Source organism: Myotis davidii, unplaced genomic scaffold (genome assembly GCF_000327345.1).
Source record: "Myotis davidii unplaced genomic scaffold, ASM32734v1 scaffold345, whole genome shotgun sequence".
Lineage (NCBI taxonomy): Eukaryota > Metazoa > Chordata > Mammalia > Chiroptera > Vespertilionidae > Myotis > Myotis davidii.
This window is the reverse complement of record NW_006296540.1, coordinates 2200316-2219944: the sequence shown is the minus strand read 5'-3', so window position 1 is coordinate 2219944 and position 19629 is coordinate 2200316.

The window sequence follows — 19629 nt, the reverse complement described above, 5'->3', positions numbered from 1 at the left end:
ACACCTTGGGATACAACATTTATTCCTCTTCCAGCAGTGACCTTTATAGTGCATTTTAAGCATGACCATTGCCTTTTAAAACTGCTCAATGTTGCATACAGACACTTTTCCCTGCACTGTATTGTGAGCAGGGAGATGAAATGAATATTTAGTGTTAACTCATAAAAATGGACCACATGATTTAACTCCTAATGGAATAAATTAGCTGTGATTATGAGCATTTTTATTTTAGAAGAGGTTTTGTATGATTTTGTTAGGGCTCCTCAGTGCAAATCCAAGAGTCATAGGCAAGACTGGCTTATATTTCAATAACCTGGTTTAACATTTTAAATAGTGCCTTTCTGTATGGATTTCCACTCATAAACCTTAGACAAACTGTCCTGATACCTAAGTAGGCCAAACAAGGAAAAGAGACTTTTTGAAAAGGAGAATAACAGAAAAAAAAACTGTGCAGTTTAATCTCATTCACTGTATAACATAAATTCAATTTCATATCTTTAAGGCAATTCAATAAGGCATGGTACACTTAGAATAAAAAATTCTATTAGTGAACCTAATGAGGTTTAGTTATTGTCCATCCTTGTGAATAAAATTCCAATAAAGGCTAACATAACTTTGTTATTATTTAGGTACAGATCATTAATATCTAATGAAAGTAAGATCAAAATTCAAATCCAAGTTATTATCACATGATTTCAAGTAAAATTATTTATTTGATGACATATGATCCAACATTAAATTCAACTGCTGCTGAAGATTTCAGGGTCAAATGGTGATTCAGAAATGCAAATTATACATAAGTCATTTGATTTCACACCTATATAAAGCTTTCATTATTTGATTAAATGTATTACGAACTTTTTAGTATTGCTCCAATATAGTCTGGGATTTGTACAATGTAATTATAATATTAAATCATTGTGATTAATTTAGATTCTGTATTTTGTGAAGAACTCAATAAATTAATGTGCAAAAATAAATAAGACTTTTCACTATGCAGAACACTCAGTGTGGAATCAAGATGGTGAACTGAAAAGAGTCAAAATGTCTAAATTAAATCCAGTTGCTACTTATTAACTTTCATATTGTCCAGTAGCCATTCATTCTGAGCCCTAGGTCAGATAAAAATAAAAAAGCATTATGTTCTCTACCCAGAGTGTTGTTAGGGTTAAGTAGGACAGTATATATGAAGTTAGAATGTTTGGCATATATTTATTTTACTTAAATTTCTTTGGAATTATCCTTCTTAGGTGAAGTTTAATAGATTGTCTCCATAAAGCAAGATATCCACAGTTTTTATTACTAGTAATGCGAGGCCTCCTTGCTCCTTATGCCAACCAATTAAGTTTGTCCAAATAAATTCAATTCTCCTAGATTAAAAATATTTTTAACAGAAAGCAATATATTCTAATGTCTGTAATCCAGTATATTAAAGATCCAGCTAAATAAAATTATAAGGCAGCACTTTCTTTCACTTGCAAAATGTCTTGCTATGTACAGATCTCAAACTCAGGTAAATAATAGTCATTGTAATGTGGAACACAAAATGTTAGCAAGTCATTGCAAGAGAGCACACAGAGTAAGCTGAATAAAACTACAAAGAAAATCAATGAAGTCTACCAAACCTAACTTCTAGAGGTAATGCTACAGCTTTCATACTTAATCATTTTAATATTTCTTTATTGACTCATTGGACTGTGTTTGTTCTGTACTACATTTCTGGCAGGAAGTTCACATCTTTTTTCAGACCACCAATAATTATTCTAACATGTTTAAATATGGAGTGAGGAAGGCTCCTGGATAGAACCCTGGCACCCCCAATTTGACCTCTGCCAAGAACCAAGCCACAGCAACCTGACTGTACTGCTCCATTGCGCATTCTCTGGTTCAGTTGCTCCTCCTGACACCAGTGATTTTCTATTAAAATTTGTCCCAGTGGACCATCTCTGCCTGTTCCTGTAGCCTTTCCGCTGAAGAGCAGTCCTAGATGTATACACCAGTGCCCCCAGTATAAAGTTCAGAAGTGCTTGAAGATCCATATCATGCTGTTTCCCTCTAGTGGGTCCCCAGGTTGGAGGACTCTCAAGATGATGGTGGAGTATGAATTTTACACTCACCTCCTCTCAGGAGCAGGCTGGAAATACAACTAAATTATAGAATAATCCTCCTCCATAACCAACTAAAGACTAGCTGAAGAGGAGGCTTGTGACTAAGGATTTGTAGAAGTTACATCGAGACCACACCAACACCGCAGCTCACATGCTATGGTCTTGGATGAGCTTCACAGTCAGCCAGCCTGCTTGATCCCATGCACAAACGGGCCAATCGCAACCAAGACTCAATTACAATCGCAGGGTCCACTGAAACCTCACAAGGGACATTCTGAGAGCACCCCGCTCAGGATATCAGAGAGATTGCACCTCTGGGTCCCACAGGACACCTACTACATGAGGCCACCCCACAAAGACTGGAAGTCATAGCAGATCTATCTAATACATAGAAACAAACACAAAGAGGCAGTCAAAAATGGGGAGACAAAGAAACAGCCAGCAAATGAAAGAACAGGAAGAAACTAAAGAAATAAAACACTAAGTGAAATGGAAGCAAGCAATTTATCAGATACAGAGTTCAAAGTAATGGTTATAAGAATGCTCAAGCAATTTAGGAAGAATGACACCAACATAAAAAGGGACATAGGAACCATACAAAAGAACCAGTCAGAAATGAAGAATACCATAGATTATATCAAGAATACACTGGAAAAAATTAAAAAGTAGGTCAGATGAAGGAGAAGATCAAATTAGCATTTGGAAGACAAGGTAGAAAAGAAACACCCCATCAGAGCAGTAAGAGAAAAAAAAAGAATTAACAAAGGATAGTTTAAGGGGACTTTGGAACAACATGAAGTGCAAAGACATCTGCATCATAGGGATACCAGAAAGAAAAGAGAAAGAGCAAGGAAGGAATCAAGAACCTATTTGAAGAAATACTGACCAAAAATTTCCCTAACCTGGTGAAGGAAAAAGACACTCAAGTTCAGCAAGTGCAGAGTCCCAAAGAGGTCAACATCAACACACATCATAACTAAAATGTCAACGATAAAAGACAAAGAGTGAATACTTAAAAAAGCAAGAGAAAAGCAGTTAATCACCTACAAAAGAACTCCTAAAACTGTCACGTGATTTCTCAGAAGAAACATTTCAGGGCAGAAGGGATTGGCTTGAAATATTCAAAGTGATGAAAAGCAAGGACCTACAACCAAAACTACTTTACCAGCAAGGCTATCATTTAAAATTGAAGGCGAGATAAAGAGCTTCTTAGACAAGAAAAGCAAAAGAAGTTTGTAGCCAATAAATCAGTAGTATAAGAAATAGTAGAGAGCCTGCTTTATGAAGTTAGAGGAAGAAGAAGAAAAAAACACAAATAAACAACAATGGGAAAAAAACCTGAAGCTACAATAAAAAGAAAAAAACAACAACAGAGGAACAGAGTTAAAAGACTAAAATAGCCATAAATACACACCTATCAATAATCATTAGTTCTATCTTAATTAGTTGCATATTAATTATGTATATTAATTATGTATAATTAGTTGTATTTTCAGTTTGATCCTGAGAGAATTTGGGTGTAAAATCCACCTACTCAACCGTCATCTTGAGAATCCTCCAACTTGGGAACCAAATGGAGGGAAACAGGTCTTCTTATGGGTCTTCAAGCACTTCTGAACCTTATACTGGGTGTACAGGTATGTATACCTGAGACTGCTCTTCAGGGGAAAGGCTACAGGAACAGGTAGTGATGGTATCCTGGGACAATTTTAGAAAATCGCAGGTGTTGGGAGGAGCAACTTACCTATAGAATGCACAATAAAGCAGCACATCCAGGTTGCTGTGGCTTGGTTTTTGGCAAAGGTCAAATAGGGGGCACCAGAGTTCTATCCAGTAGCCCTTCTTTCTCCATATTTAAACATTTTAGAAAAATTACTGATGGTCTGAAAAAGATGTGGACTTTCTGCCAGAAATGTAGTACAGAACAAACACAATCCAATGAGTCAATAAATAACAAAGTTGGAGGTACCACAATATCTGATATCAAAGTGTACTACAAGGCCATTGTAATCAAAACAGTCTTGTACTCACATAAGAACAGGCATAAAGATCAGTGGAACAGAACAAAGAGCCTAGAAATAAACCCACACCTATGTAGCTAATTACTATTTGAAAAATAAGGCAGCAAGACAGTCTGGAATAAGACAGTCTCTTCAATGAATGGTGTTTGGAAAATTAGACAGGTAAATGCAAAAAAATGATACAGGATGACCAATTTACACAAAAATAAAATCAAAATCAATAAAAGACTTAAATGTAAGTGGTGAAAGCATAAAAATCCTAAAAGAAACATAGGCTGTAAAATAGCCATCTCTCCTAGCAATATTTTTGCCAATATGTCTCTTAGAGCAAGGGAAACATAGGAAAAATAAACAAATGGGGCTACATTAAACTAAAAAGCCTCTTCACGGCAAAATAAACCATCAACAAAATGCAAAGGGAACACTCTGTATGGGAGAACATATTTGCCAATGGTACATATGATAAGGGGTTAATTTGCAAAATATAAAGAATTTACACAACTCAACACAAGGAAGACAAACCACCCAATTTGAAAATGGGCAAAGGACATGAATAGATACTTTTTCATGGAGACATACAGATGGTCAATAGACATATGAAAAAATGCTCAACGTCACTAATTATCAGAGAGATATAAATCGAAATGACAATGAGGCATCACCTCACATCTGTCAGAATGGCTACCATCAATAACTCAACAAACAGCCAGTGCTGGCAAGGATGTAGTAAAAAAAAGGGGGAATCTTAGCATACTGTTGGTGGGAATGCAGACTAGTACAGCCACTGTAGAAAACAGTATAGAGCTACCTCAAAAAATTAAAAATTGAACTATCTTTGACCGAGCAATTCCACTTCTGGGAATATAGCCTAAGAATTCTGAAATATCAATTCAAAAGGATACATGTACCCCTATTTTATAGACGCATTATTTATAATAGCCAAGATCAGGAAAGAGCCCAAGTTCCCATTAGTAGATGAGTGGGGGGAAAAAAAGCTGTAGTACATTTACATAATGGAATACTATGCAACTGTGAAAAAGAAGGACCTCTTACCTTTTGTGACAGCATAGATGGACCTGGAGATTATCATGCTAAGTGAAATAAGCCAATCAGAGAAAGACAAATGCCATATGATCTCAGGCATATGTGGAATATAAGAAAGAAAACAAACTGATGAATAAAATAGAAACAGAGGCATGGATATATGGGACAGACTGAGAGCTGTCAGGGGGTGTGGAAGACTAGAAATAAGGAGGTGAAGAGATGAGCCAAAGAGCAGTGTGGTGATGGATAGAGGGAGGGGGGCCAGGGCTTGGTAGAGGCAGGCAAAGGGTGGGGGATAGGGACATCTGTAATAGTGTCAACAATAACATCAAAGAAGAATAAATAAATTAAATGTTTAAATATGAAGAGTTCTTATCTTGTGTTATATTAGAAATGCAACCTGAGTCTCTTATTATATCAAGTGGAACTCAACAAAGCCCTCCCCAAGAATGCTGTGTTCCATGCCCAAGACAAACCTGAGGACCATAATCCCTTTGTATTTGCCTTAGCAAAAAGGAGAGAGCAACAGAACCAATCTGAAAAATGTTTAAGCAAGAACAAACTTCTTCAATGATGCCATGAGACCCGGTTTAGTTACGGTTGAGTTTATAGAACTCCAGATATACAGTTACTTGTATAGTCTATTTCCATCATCAATATATATTTTAGAGCACAAAACAAAGTCCTTGTTTGTAAGGAGTTATGATCTAGTTAGATAATGAACACATTTAGGAAAAGTGAAGCTGAAATTTAAGAAAAAATAAAATAAAATGGGAAAAGTGACTTTGTAATATAATGTTTAATCATCTAACAAAGTTATTTATACATTCAACAAAAACATAAATGCCTACTTTTTCCAGGCAGTGTATACAATAATAATAATCTTTAAAAGCCAGCAGAGTATTTAACTGATTTTTTTATAGAGACTGAAAATAATTTCTCTGATGTATTTAGATGCAAAAACTATATCTAAGTAAAATTGGCGCACTTAAATATAAGAAGAACCTGGCATGAGTGGGGGAGCTGGTTGGGTAATGTGGGGATAAGGACACATATGTAACAACTTAATCAATAAAGAAATTTTTTAAAAAACTAAAAAAAAAAGTAAAAATGCAAATGGGTGATTAAGGTGACACCTTAATGTGAATAAATTTTAGGTGGTGTAAAAAAAAGAGAGAAGAACCTAGAAGTTGTGTTGTAAACAAATAAATTAATGAAATGGAACAGAGATTTATGAGTAAATGGTAATGGTAATTTATACTAGCTTCAGTATGTTGAATGACTGTATTGAGGGCTAACATTTAATGAGTTCTCATTATGTCTTAGGCATTGTTCCAGGCACTTTTGCATGAATTAATTTCACATAATAATTCTTTGAGGTAGATGGTATTTGCCCTCATTTTTACCACTAAGGAAAAAGATATAAACATGTGAAATAACTTTCCTAGGTTAAACAGCCTATAAGTACCATAGTTCAGAATTTTAATTCAGGGAACTGAGCATCAGAGCTGAGTCATAGCCACTAGGTGTATGAATTTCCTCTCCAATAAATACAGTGTTTCAGAAGAGGTTTCTATTTCATAGAATTCAATATAATTTTCAACTATAAGAGAAAAATACTGCTTCATTTGGTTTATTGTCTAGTACGCTTTGATGATTAATTCACTCCATACTCTCCTCCATGTTTCCACACCGGTATCCACAGTATACACCTCAAATTAGATGTGGCACATAGAGCTAAAGCTTGCATTAGTTCAGATCATCTATCTTCATAAAATACTATCACAGTAAAAGTGGAGGAAATTGAGTGAGCGATGTAGCCGCTGGAGAATGTGGAGAGAGGGTGGGGAATAAAAAGCTCAGAGAAAAGGAGAAAAACAATTTGAGCTGTGAAATGGCCCGAGCATAATTAGTACTAGAATGTTTAAAAAATTAGCAGCGAGAACTTAATCTACCTTCTGTACCTTTCGATCAATAATTATAACCTATGCAAATATATAAAAATGTATATATATATATATATATATATGTATTAGTATATACTTTTTATTGTAAATTTACATAGTTTTTTTCTACCCATTCTATTTTCTTCTATAGTAACCTCACCTTTTCATGAGAAAGATAGTAGGCATGAGAAAACTGTAGACACCACTTTAGTGATAATGCATCCCAAGGAAAGAACTTCAAGTCAACAGATACATACAGCATTCAGAGCACTGAGAAGCTTAAGGTCCATTTAATCTGTGAAGATTCCAGATAGTCCTGGGTAAGGGTCTGGTTTCTCTTTTAAGCCACATTGGTACAGATTATGCCAGGGGATTACTACTGATATTTCTGATACCTTTGTAAGTAACTAGTGATTAAGAACAGGAAACGAGTAAAGGGAAGGCCAGACATTATAGGTATGTTCCCCACAAAACACTGGAGGAGGGAACCATATAGGAAAAATAGATGCATGTCCAGTGAAGTTGGAGTGAAACAGGGAAGGTAATTGTTTGTCAGTCACACCTGGGGACTGAGATGGTTGGCCAAAATGGGTGTCACCACTGTAAGGGCACGAAGATTGGAAACACATAATCCCTTAAATTAGTGCTTCTCAACCTTCCTAATGCCTCGACCCTTTAATACAATTCCTCATGTTGTGGTGACGCTTAATTTTATTGTTACAAATTGAACATAATTAAATCATAGGGATTAATCACAAAACAATACATAATTATATATATGTTTTCCGATGGTCTTAGGCGACCCCTGTGAAAAGGTCGTTTGACCCCCAAAGGGGTCGCGACCCACAGGTTGAGAACCGCTGCCCTACATAAAGGAGCTTGCTCTCCTGTGCTCTTGGGACTCCTTGCTCAGCAAGCTCTCTCTAGGTTCTCTTGTGTTAGCCTGTGTGCCCCAAGGCCATGTGGATCCCACACACAATGAATTAATGGACTATAGTTATCCTGATGCTGAACTGAGCCTGGCTCCAACATGTAAAGGAAACTCTAGGCCTGTGACGGTGAACCTTTTGAACTCGGCGTGTCAGCATTTTGAAAAACCCTAACTTAACTCTGGTGCCGTGTCACATATAGAAATATTTTGATATTTGCAACCATAGTAAAACAAAGATTTACATTTTTGATATTTATTTTATCTATTTAAATGCCATTTAACAAAGAAAAATCAACCAAAAAAATGAGTTCGCGTGTCACCTCTGACACACGTGTCATAGGTTCGCCATCACTGCTCTAGACACCGGCTCTGACTTTAGCTCTACTGAAACCCCAGCCACACTTCTTCTTTGACTGGACTCAGGGAAATCGGGCTTTGGAAACATAAGGTGTGATTCCATGGAAATAAAGCTTTCTACTATAGCATATCCTCCTGTCAGAGTCTCAGAAAATTCCTTTTCTCAGGATCTTGTAAGAATCCCACACCCAGCACAGCAGGAGAAGATGAGGTGCCCTCCCCTCCCTTAGCACTTGTAGACACTGTCTTCACTAAAATTGTTGCTAGGAGCACCAATAAGTCTATGTCACAGATAGCCGTGTCTTGGCTGTAAACATTACTTGCAAATGCTCATCTATTGCTTATAAAGGCTTTTTGCTCACCCATCCTTTTTCTCTTCTCTCACTGATTAGGAAATAGGGGAAAGGTAGACCGAGAGATTCATTTTTTTCTTTTTTTATTAGCAGGATATTTTTCTTTAAAGCTATACATCATTATAACCTAAGATGCATGCTGGAGGAAAATTAGTAACCGTGGCCCACCTACAATTGGCTGAGAAGCCGTTTGTAACCAGTGCCTCCAGAGTTGGAACAGAGCAGCTAACATCATCTGCGCAGGAAAAGGCCATACAGTAGTGCTCTGCAGTTCTTACAGATGGAGGGACATATGTGTGTGGAGGATGAATCAAAGTTCACAATAACGCCTCCACCACACTTTCACAGAGGCACTGAGAAAGAGAGCAGGCAGATGGCAAGATATACTCCCCAGAAGCATATGTGAGAGACTAGGCAACAGGGAATGAGTGCGTTTGCTTTTCTAAGGGACAAACATGAAGCGAGCACTAGGAAAGCTCCAAGTCTGACATGACAGCATGAGGAATTCCGCAGGCCCACTCCCAGCTACACTGGTGAAAACTGTTTAAAAACAACTTTGTAACATCTTTGGAAAGGCCAGTGTGGTTTTATAGCAAGTGCATACATACTTATTCAAGTAAATATATCCAAACTGGGTAAGAACTGCCAGAATGTGTGACCCGTAAACGAAGGCCCATACCTGTCTCCCCCTTTCCCAGGGAGCAAGACAGAAACTCCACTTGAACTGGTAAAGCCAAGAATCCAGGGTCGGGTTTCTCTTCCTCAAGATCCCATCCAGAGGCCGGATGTCAGCATTTCTCACCTGCTTGCAGCCATGACAGAGGCTTTGCTCTGGCTGAGTGTGGCTGGAAGATGGACACCACCCTCTCCCACTCATCCCTCGCGTGTTAGTGGATGCTCTGCCTGAAGCAGGACCCTGCTGAGAATACCGGGGACCCAAACATCCATGCTCCATCTCATGGGGTGGGCATTTCAAAACCAAGATAGGCAAGTTGAGAAGACCTGCAGGTGCTGTCCCCACCCGCACCAAGTTCTCAGTTCCCCAAGAGGGAATAGCACTCAGAGGAAAGCATGGCTTGTCAGTATCCCCAACTCCAGAGCAATGGCCCAAAGGTTTTACTCTAGGACAGTGGTTCTCAACCTTCCTAATGCCGCGACCCTTTAATACAGTTCCTCATGTTGTGGTGCTACTTCATAACTGTAATTTTGCTACTGTTATGAATCATAATGTAAATATTTGATATGTATTTTCATTGTTACAAATTGAACATAATTAAAGCATAGTGATTAATCACAAAAAACAATATGTAATTATACATGTGTTTTCCAATGGTATTAGGCGACCCCTGTGAAAGGGTTGTTGGACCCCCAAAGGGACCCCCACAGGTTGAGAACCGCTGCTCTAAGAGAGCAGTAGGGTGTAGAACAGAGAGCTCCACATCCCCTCCCAAAAGACTTGATTTCATTTACAAAGTCCTGTGAAGTTCAAGCCTGAGGACATTTTCCATAACAGTGGAAGTTGTGATGAAAAGCAGCTGGGAGGAAACTGAGAGATCCATTGGCACAGAGATTGAGCTTATTTTTCAAGAGGAGAAGGGAGAGAAGAGAGAGGGTGGGGGAGAGGGAAGATGGAGAGGAAAGCCCACCAGCGAGGCCAGAAAAAAAAAACCCTCAAACATTGCCCTGAGGGACTGCTCTTTAAAGGAGATGAACTTTGTGCTGATCACTTCACAGCAATTTGTGCCCTAGGGTATTGCTGAAACCAATAGCAATCACCTGTAATTAATGCCCTTCAAGAGCTGAGTGTGGTTAGGGAAATAAAAGGAAAAAAAAGCCCTACCAAACCCACCTTAATCCAGGGGTGACTGGAAACACCCAAAGCTATGCCCTATGAGAAGAGATATCAGAAGATGCTTAATAATAGTGAATCTCCTCAATATCCCATCACAGCTCTTCATTTATTTAGATCTTCTTTAGTTTCAGCATCACTTAACATGATGTTTCTTTTTAAAACTTCAGTAAGGCTGCTATGAGGAAGATTGTACCAGATTATAACACTAATAACATGCATTTGCTGTGTACTGAATCTTTAGCACATAGCAGTGTGTTTTGCTCATATTAGCCAAACAATATATTTGTTGGCTGATCTAAGTACTAACAGATCCAGAGTGCTTGTTTGTTGTGTGCCTCAAACTGGGCATTGTGTAAATTACCACATTTAACCCTCAGGCATATAGTATTTTGAAGGTAACCATGGTGTTATATGCGTACATAACCTAATAAATGGTCTGGCAGGAACTAGATCTCATTCTCTTTCTTCCTTTCCATAAAAGTGAACAAAATGTGTGCCTCTGTTTGAGGGAGCTTTCAGAAATACCAACTTGACAAGTAATGTATTCATTAAGCATAAAGAAGGGAGGCACGGGGCCCAGAAATGGGTGGGAATTCTTGTTTGTTCTCATTGGCTTTTCTGAAGAAAACGACTTTTCACATTTGTTTGATACTAAAAATGGAAAGTAATACTATGGGAGGTAAATGCCATAGTTTATTTTTATGTAAAGTTTATGGTTATCATTCTTTTATAGTCTAACACTTACATTGAAATAGCAAAATCTGACAAAAGAATCTTTGAAGTTTAACAAATTGTAGTCCCTTTTTCAGGAAAAAATATTTAAAGCAAAATCAATTAGTACACTTGCCTTTATAGCTTAAAGAAGCTCCATTTTAAAATGTAGTATATTATACATATTAATGGTATCAACAAAATATTTTCTACATAATTCATGTTTATATTAAGCTAGTTTGCTGACTGAAGTTATATAACAAACCCTCTAAAATAGCTATAAAAATATTAATTTCCATTTTTTAAAATATCCTCAAATCATATTTTCTCCCATGGCTGAAAATGTACTTTTCTTTTTGTTCTTTTACTCTTTCCATTCTCCCACTGAGACAGAAATTAACACTGTTTAATGACATTACAGAATTATGAAAAGGACCCAGTTATGGAATTTTTTAGCTTTGTGGACTTTGTGGGGGTATTTGAACATTAATACTAACTTGTAGTTTGTTGTGAAAACAAAAGATACCAAAAAAATTCATTTAGTAAGTGTTCAGTAAAATGAGCCCAGTTTTGACAAATTCTGTTTTAGCTTTCAAATATTAGGATAAAAATAATAGCCCAGTGAATTTAATGGAATATCTCAGTCTAGGATATAACATAGTGAATTATTGTAAGTGTGTTTGTTGATTTTTTTTTATAACGTGGGGAACCTAACAAACAAAAAAAATATTAATGGTGCTCATGAATATTAACACCCATTTTTTATTTATGAGAAAAATGATTCTTATTAAAGAAAGTCCTAACCAAAATAAATGATAAAACTTTGCAATAGGGATATAACTAGTATCCTGACTTAAGATTGTTATCATTGCACTGCCTGGTAGAATTTAGACTTAGAAATAGTTTACAGTCTTTGTTTTCCTTTCAGACAGAAAAGATCTGTCAGAAGGAGAGAAAAGATGGATCAGAAATAAGAAACACAGGATCAAATTATCCAAGGTAGTGGTAACTGGTTATAAGGACACACATGAAATAATGGAACAAAAGAAACCATGTCAGCAGTCACACAGCTTTGTCTTAACTAGAACAGGAGGGTGCATCCTCGTTTCAACACATAACAGGAAAGACCAGGAATCCCACGGTATTGTCAACCTGTCACCCATAAGAAAAACATCTGCTTTCCCTTATCCTGAAAACTGTCATTCTCAGGACTGATGTTCTCATTACTCTGCTACTCTATCTACTTCAATGTTCTTATTTTTTCTTTTATGTATCTTCTTCTACATTGACTACCATTCTTTAAAAAATTATCTCTCTCTGCCTTAAATTTGAACTCTTACCCAAGTAAGAAACTTATTAGCTCAATCAATCACCATTCAGTACAGACCCAGGAGAGAAGTAAAACACAGCATTCACATTCAGGGTCATCTCAAATATAAGGAAGTCTCATTTTTTTCTAACCTCTAGGTGCATGCCTTTTGTTAGAGTGATCCATGAGCTGAGGCTAGTGAAGCGTAATCACATGATGCAAAATGAGAACACTTTTTCTTACCTGTCAACACATACAACCCCTTTGTATCAAAAGAAAATTAGGAGTATGGTAGGCATTTAAGAGACTCTTCAACTTCTCCCTGGACAGCACAACACTCACCTGTACTTGTTCCTTTCTGTAATTACATCATTTCTTGTATTACCAGTACTCATTCAACAAACATGTTTGAGTACTGTCACTGTGCCTCCTTACCCTCATTTAGCTTACAATGTAGGGGAAGGACTTATGTATAGCTAATTAAAAAGTAGATTATTCACCCACTATTATGATACATTTAAAAAAGATATATGTACTGTTATCAGTCAGAAGCCATTCTAAAAGATTTAGAATTTGATTTTTTAAAAATCAGTAAGCCTCGCCAAAACCGGTTTGGCTCAGTGGATAGAGCGTTGGCCTGTGGACTGGGGGGTCCCCGGTTCGATTCTGGTCAAGGGCATGTGCCTGGGTTGCGGGCACATCTCCAGTGGGAGATGTGCAGGAGGCAGCTGATCGATGTTTCTCTTTCATCGATGTTTCTGACTCTCTATCTCTCTCCCTTCCTCTCTGTAAAAAATCAATAAAATATATTAAAAAAAATCAGTAAGCTTTAAGAGAATTTCAAATAAGGTATAAACAGATTTGTACTTTAAAAATGAAGAATTGAATATTAATGAAATACTTCTATTTAATTGACAGTACAGATTCAAGCACCTCCATTTGTCCTAGCACCCTCACATGTTCTACCACTTGAGTGCTAGCAAACATATGCTCAAGGGAGTGTTCCCAGGTAAAAAGTCACATAAACAAAAATCTTACCCAATGTTGTAACTTCTTTCACTATCAATCCCTCTTCACCTTCCTGATTTTCTAGTTTTCTAATTTTTATAAAATATTTTGCTCATAGTTTTTATCATTGCTAATTGTAGGTCAGTCTGATACAAATTATTTCATCATTACCAGAAGGAGAGATGCAGATTTAAACTTTCAAAAGACTCATCTGACTGCCATGTGATAAATGGTTTGAAGGGAACCAGTAATGAGTACACAAAGCTGTTAAAAGGCTATGGAAATAATCTGTGAGAGATTTTTCAGTAACTTGGACTAATGTGGTGGTGGAGAAGATAATAAGTAGTGGACAAAGCTCAAATATATTTATTAATTGTGGTTAACAAGATCACTTATTCACAAATACTACTGAGTTAAATAACTTAGCATTTCCAGAAACATAAGGACGAGTTACCTCCTTGAAAGGAAGACTCTCTTAGTACTTAAAGAAAATGCCTTTTACCTGAGATCTATGATGGGATAGTGTTTGTAATATGCAACATTATACTATATTCCACTCTGAAAGAGACAAAACACATTACTGCCAATTCAACCTTAATATACCATTTGAGTTTAAGATGAATCCTAACTTTAGAGATATTAATATCTGAGAAAATATTAAAGTATCTTCTGAAATCAATGAAATATTATATTTTATAAAAATTATTTTGAAAGTTCTCTGGTGGATATAGTACTTTCTCTTTCTTCCTAACAGAACCTGAGTTTTGTTCTAGAAATTTCAATCATGAGCCCCTTGACTCAGAGGAAGCTGATTTTGATTATCTTAAGTTAACCATGATGATCTCATCTCCATTTCCAGTGACTGAGGGACCCAGACTCAATCTGATCAATGAAAGACATTAATCTGGGAGCTATGGCTATTTGGGGGTCCCTTTTACTAAACTGAACCAATCAAACTAAAGGAAAGACTAATTTTTGATTGAAGGAAGAATTTTCACATCAACTGGATTTGTTCAAAGAATTATGTCACTCCCATTGCAGCCACCAACTACTTTGCAAATCAGAAGTGAAGCTAGTAGGAGGATCAAGTCAACACAGAGAGATGGATAGACAATAGGGAATCACAGAAAAGTAGAGTCTGTATTCTGTCCAAGCCAATGCCTGTCTTACTTGTCAATTTTTTAAGTCAATTTGATTTAGAGTTTTGATTATTTGCATCTGAAAGCACCCTAAACCATATACGGTCCAAGTGAAAATCTAGCACCTCTAGGTTGGTGGTTCATTTGCTTCTGACATTTAAGAAAAAATTAATTGGGTGGCATTGATCAATACAATTATATAGTGTTCAAGTATACAATTCTAAGATACATCATCTGTATATTGCATTGTGTGCCCACCACCCAAAGTAAAATCTTCTTCCATCAGCATATATCTGACCACATTTTCTTTTTACTACCCTCACCTCCTTCCCTCTGGCATTTTCAACTGACAACTATCCTCTCTCTCAGTTGATCCTCCCAGAAGACAAAGGATCTGTCCTTTGTTCTCCTGAATACCATACCCTGATCTCATCCCAAATTTGCTGCTGCCACACTCTCTCATTCCTCAAACCAACTTTCCATGACTCTGGCTGACCTACTTATTTTTTCTGTTTCTCTGTCCATTGTTGACAGTTTACAACTGCTCTTCCTGTGACATAGCCTAGATGGGATTGCTCAACTGAAGTTATTTATCTTCTATATACTGGCAATAAATCATATGTGTAAAGGGCACAGACTAGGTGAATCATACCAGTTTGCTCTCATAGTTCTTTTTTCTTTCCCAGGTTAGATCCAGCAATTAAAGATAGCCTTTGTCAGAATTGTCCTTTTGATGTTATTCTTTTAGAAGTTTCAGAGAACACTTAACAGTATTAATACTCATGGTCTAAACTTTACCCATCTTTTCAGTCCATAATTGCTTTCATGACTAAGTGACAGTTCTGTTTCACTTTTCTGTTCAATTCTACATTGAGCCACTCTATTTTTAACTCTTTATGGTCCTATTTTCTTCTTCTTTTTTTCTTTTTAAAAATTTTTTGTCTAAAGCTTTACATATGTCTCCTTTTTCCCCCGACTGACACCCCCCTAGCCATTCCCACCCTGGGTAAGCCCCCACCACCCCAGTGTCTGTGTCCATTGGTTATGCTAATATGCATGCATACAAGTCCTTTGGTTGATCTCTATCCCCCCCCCCCCCCATCTCCCCTGCCATTTGTCTCTGGATCTAGTTTTGTTCATCAAATTATGTTGATCATTATATCCCACATATGAGTGAGATCACGTGATATTTATCTTTCTCTGACTGGCTTATTTTGCTTAGCATAATGCTCTCCAGTTCCATCCATGCTGTTGCAAATGGTAAAAGTTTCTTCTTTTTTTTAATGAACATATATGCTTACAATCTATATTTTCAGAATGAAAATATTTTTTTAAAATATCTTTTTTATTGTTTTCTATTAACAGTATTTAACATCTATCATCTCCCCTCTTCCCTCACTCCTATGTGTGAAGGAATAACAGGTTTGCTTAAGCAGAAAAGGGAAGGCATCTGACAACTGAAGTTTTCATCTACTACCTTGTTTGACTTTGACTATATTTCAGAGAGGATCACAACTGAGAGAAGATGAGGGATATGCTTAAAATGTTGTGGAAAGCAGAATTAACATAATAATACAGATGTAAAAGGTAAAATCTCAGTCCATAATCTTAGATATGAAAGAAAATTATTTTTAATAATTTATTTTAAATTTCATTTCAATTTACTTTTTGCCAATACCTACACCCTCTTTTCTATTGGTCAGGTAGAGTATTAGGGGTAATAGAGGGAGAAGGAGTTGTTGGAGGGGCTCTGCCCTCATAGGAAATTTCCCCTGAATACTGTAAAACTTCTCAGGCCCATTTCATCTCCTGCTGCTAATACAGATCACTGCTGTTTCCCCCACACAACCAGACCCAATGCTATATCCACTATGTATACACTCTTGGACTGTGTGCATGTGTATATATATATATATGTTTATGTGAGTTATTCATTGTGTGTGTTTGGGGGAAGTTTTTGTTGGCAGATGGGGGGTCGAAAGGGTACAGAAGAAAATGTGTTGCTTTCCTGAACCATAGGCAAGGGAATTCTGACATTGTGCCAGGTGATCTCTTAACTAGACACATGAAAAAGTAATTCCTTAAGAGCACAGCTTAACTTAGTAACACATCACCTTTTTGGTTTCTTTGCCCTAAACTAGAAATATGGCTTCTGGTATTTTCAGACCCATGGGCTATATATACTCTCAAAATGCTCTTTTTATAACATAAATGTATATCCCCATTTCTTTAAGGCATTAGATACTTAAAGGCACAGGCTTTGACACTCATAATATTTAGTTTCCTCAAAGCTATCCTTGGAATAAATTTCAAATGGCTACCATACAAACTAAAACTTCCAGCATTCCAAGCATACTCTTTTTCTGCTGTTATGACTTTCCTGGAATAATAAACATAAAAATGTCTCAGCTGTTGCCTAAATAGGAGGTCACTAATTAACAGAAAGTAAAGGAAGAATGCACATTGATCATTGTAGCAAAATATTAATTCATTACACCATTATTGACCTCCAGATGGTTTGCTTACTCTCAGTATTTCTCTTTGGAATTTTCATACACACAAACACACAAAATTGAATTATTGAAGTGACATTGGTTAATAAAATTATACAGGTTTTAGGTGTAAACTCTACAATACATCATCTGTATATTGTATTGTGTGCTTATCACCCCAAGTCAAGTCTCCTTCCATTTATACCCCCTTTACACTCCTCTACCACCCCCTGCAACTCCTTCTCTCTGGGAATCACCACACTATTATGAGTCTTTCTTTTTTTTTCTTTGCTTAACCCCTTCACCCTTCTCACCCAGCCATCAATCCCCTCCCCTCTGACAGCTGTCAGTCTATTCTTTTTATGCAGGAGTCTGTCTCCACTTGGTTTGTTAGTGTTGGTGAGGATGCAGAGAAAGGAAACCCTCGTGCCCTGTTGGTGGGAATGCATATTGGTACAGCCACTGTGTAAAGTAGTATGGAGTTACCTCCAAAAATTAAATATGTAATTGACTTATTTTTTTCCTTTACTGATTAAGGTATTACATATGTGTCCTTATTCCCCCATTGTCCCCTCACATGCCCTCACCCCCCTGGTGTCTGTGTCCATTGGTTAGCCTTATATGCATGCATACAAGTCTGTTGATTGATCTCTCCGCCTTACCCCCACCCTCCTCTACCTTCCTTCTGAGGTTTGATGGTCTGATCGATATTGTAAATAGTGCTGCTATGAACGTAGGGGTGCACATATCCTTTCTGATTTCTTGGGATATATTTCTAGAAGTGGGATCACTGGATCGAATGGGAGTTCCATTTTGAATTTTTTGAGGAAACTCCATACTGTTTTGCACAGTGGCTGCACCAGTCTACATTCCAAACAGCAGTGCACAAGGGTTCCTTTTTCTCCACATCCTTGCCAGCACTTGTCATTTGTTGATTTGTTGATGATAGCCATTCTGACAGGTGTAAGATGGTACCGCATTATTGTTTTCATTTGCATCTCTCAGATGATTCGTGACTTTGAGCATGTTTTCATATGTATCTGGGCCTTCCTTATGTTCTCTTTAGAAAAGTATCTATTTAGGTCTGTTGCCCATTTTTTGATTGGGTTGTTCATCTTCCTTTTGTTAAGTTGTATGAGTTCCCTATAAATGTTGGAGATTAAACCCTTATCGGTGATAACATTGGCAACACTTATGACCCAGCAATTCCACTTCTGGAATATATCTGAAGAAACAGAAACACTAATTAAAAAGAATATATGCGCCTGTATGTTCACTGCAGCATTATTTACAATAGCCAAGATTTGGAAGCAGCCCAGGTGCCTAGCAGGAGATGAGTTAATAAAAAAGCAGTGGTCCATTCACACAGTGGAATACTACTCAGCCATAAAAAAGAAGAAAATCTTTTGTGACAGCAAGAATGGTCCAGATTTCCAACTGCTCTTTTGCTCCTTATTTTCTAGAGATTAAATTCCAACATTTTTAGTTTGGCATTCTGGTCCTAAAATACAATTTAATTTCCTGGTTTCTCAGAAGAAGTATGTAAATAAATACACATGTGGGCGAAAGGAGGTTTACGATTGTGAGTATGTACAACACAGAGTTAATAAACCTGCATGTCTTTTCCGTACCAACAACTGTAAAATGACCTTTGTCCCCCCCACTGTATGTACTCCCTCCTGACAGCTTGCTTGCTCTTTTTATGCATCTACCTAAAAGCCCCTAACCATGATGTCTCCCATCAAATCCTTTTCTTCCCTGATGCCTTCTTCAGCCACACCAGTTTAAAATGCTCTCTGCCCACTGGAAACCACAGTAAGGCTTTGCCCCATCACTACCACGGTTCGGAGCTGTCATATGCCTGGACTGCCTCTATTGTTCAGAGTTTTTACAGCTTATGAAGATCAGTATCTGAATCACAGGTCCAGGTCTTCTCTCATCTCACTACTGATAACATGCTTTACACTGAATAGTCACTTGATGCATTTGGTAGATTTGTTTAAATTAAAAAAAAAAAAGCTAGAGAAAAATTTTCCATTTTTATTCTCTAACTATGCTGGCCATTCACTCAATTGTTTAAGCTGTATAATTTCACTTTATATCTGTCATAAATATTCGAACGTAGAACAAAGAATGTATAACCATTCACTTGACTATTTCATTTGCTACTCCAATACAACAACAAAAATCACAGAATAAAAAAAAGTATATAGACTCTAACCCTCAAGAACATCTAAAGATACACACACACGTTTGTGTTTGTATGCATGTGTTTAGTGTATTGTCACTGCATTTCCTTCTAAAAAAACATAAAATAGAATCATTCCCTAAGATAATTAATTGATATAATAAAAGAAA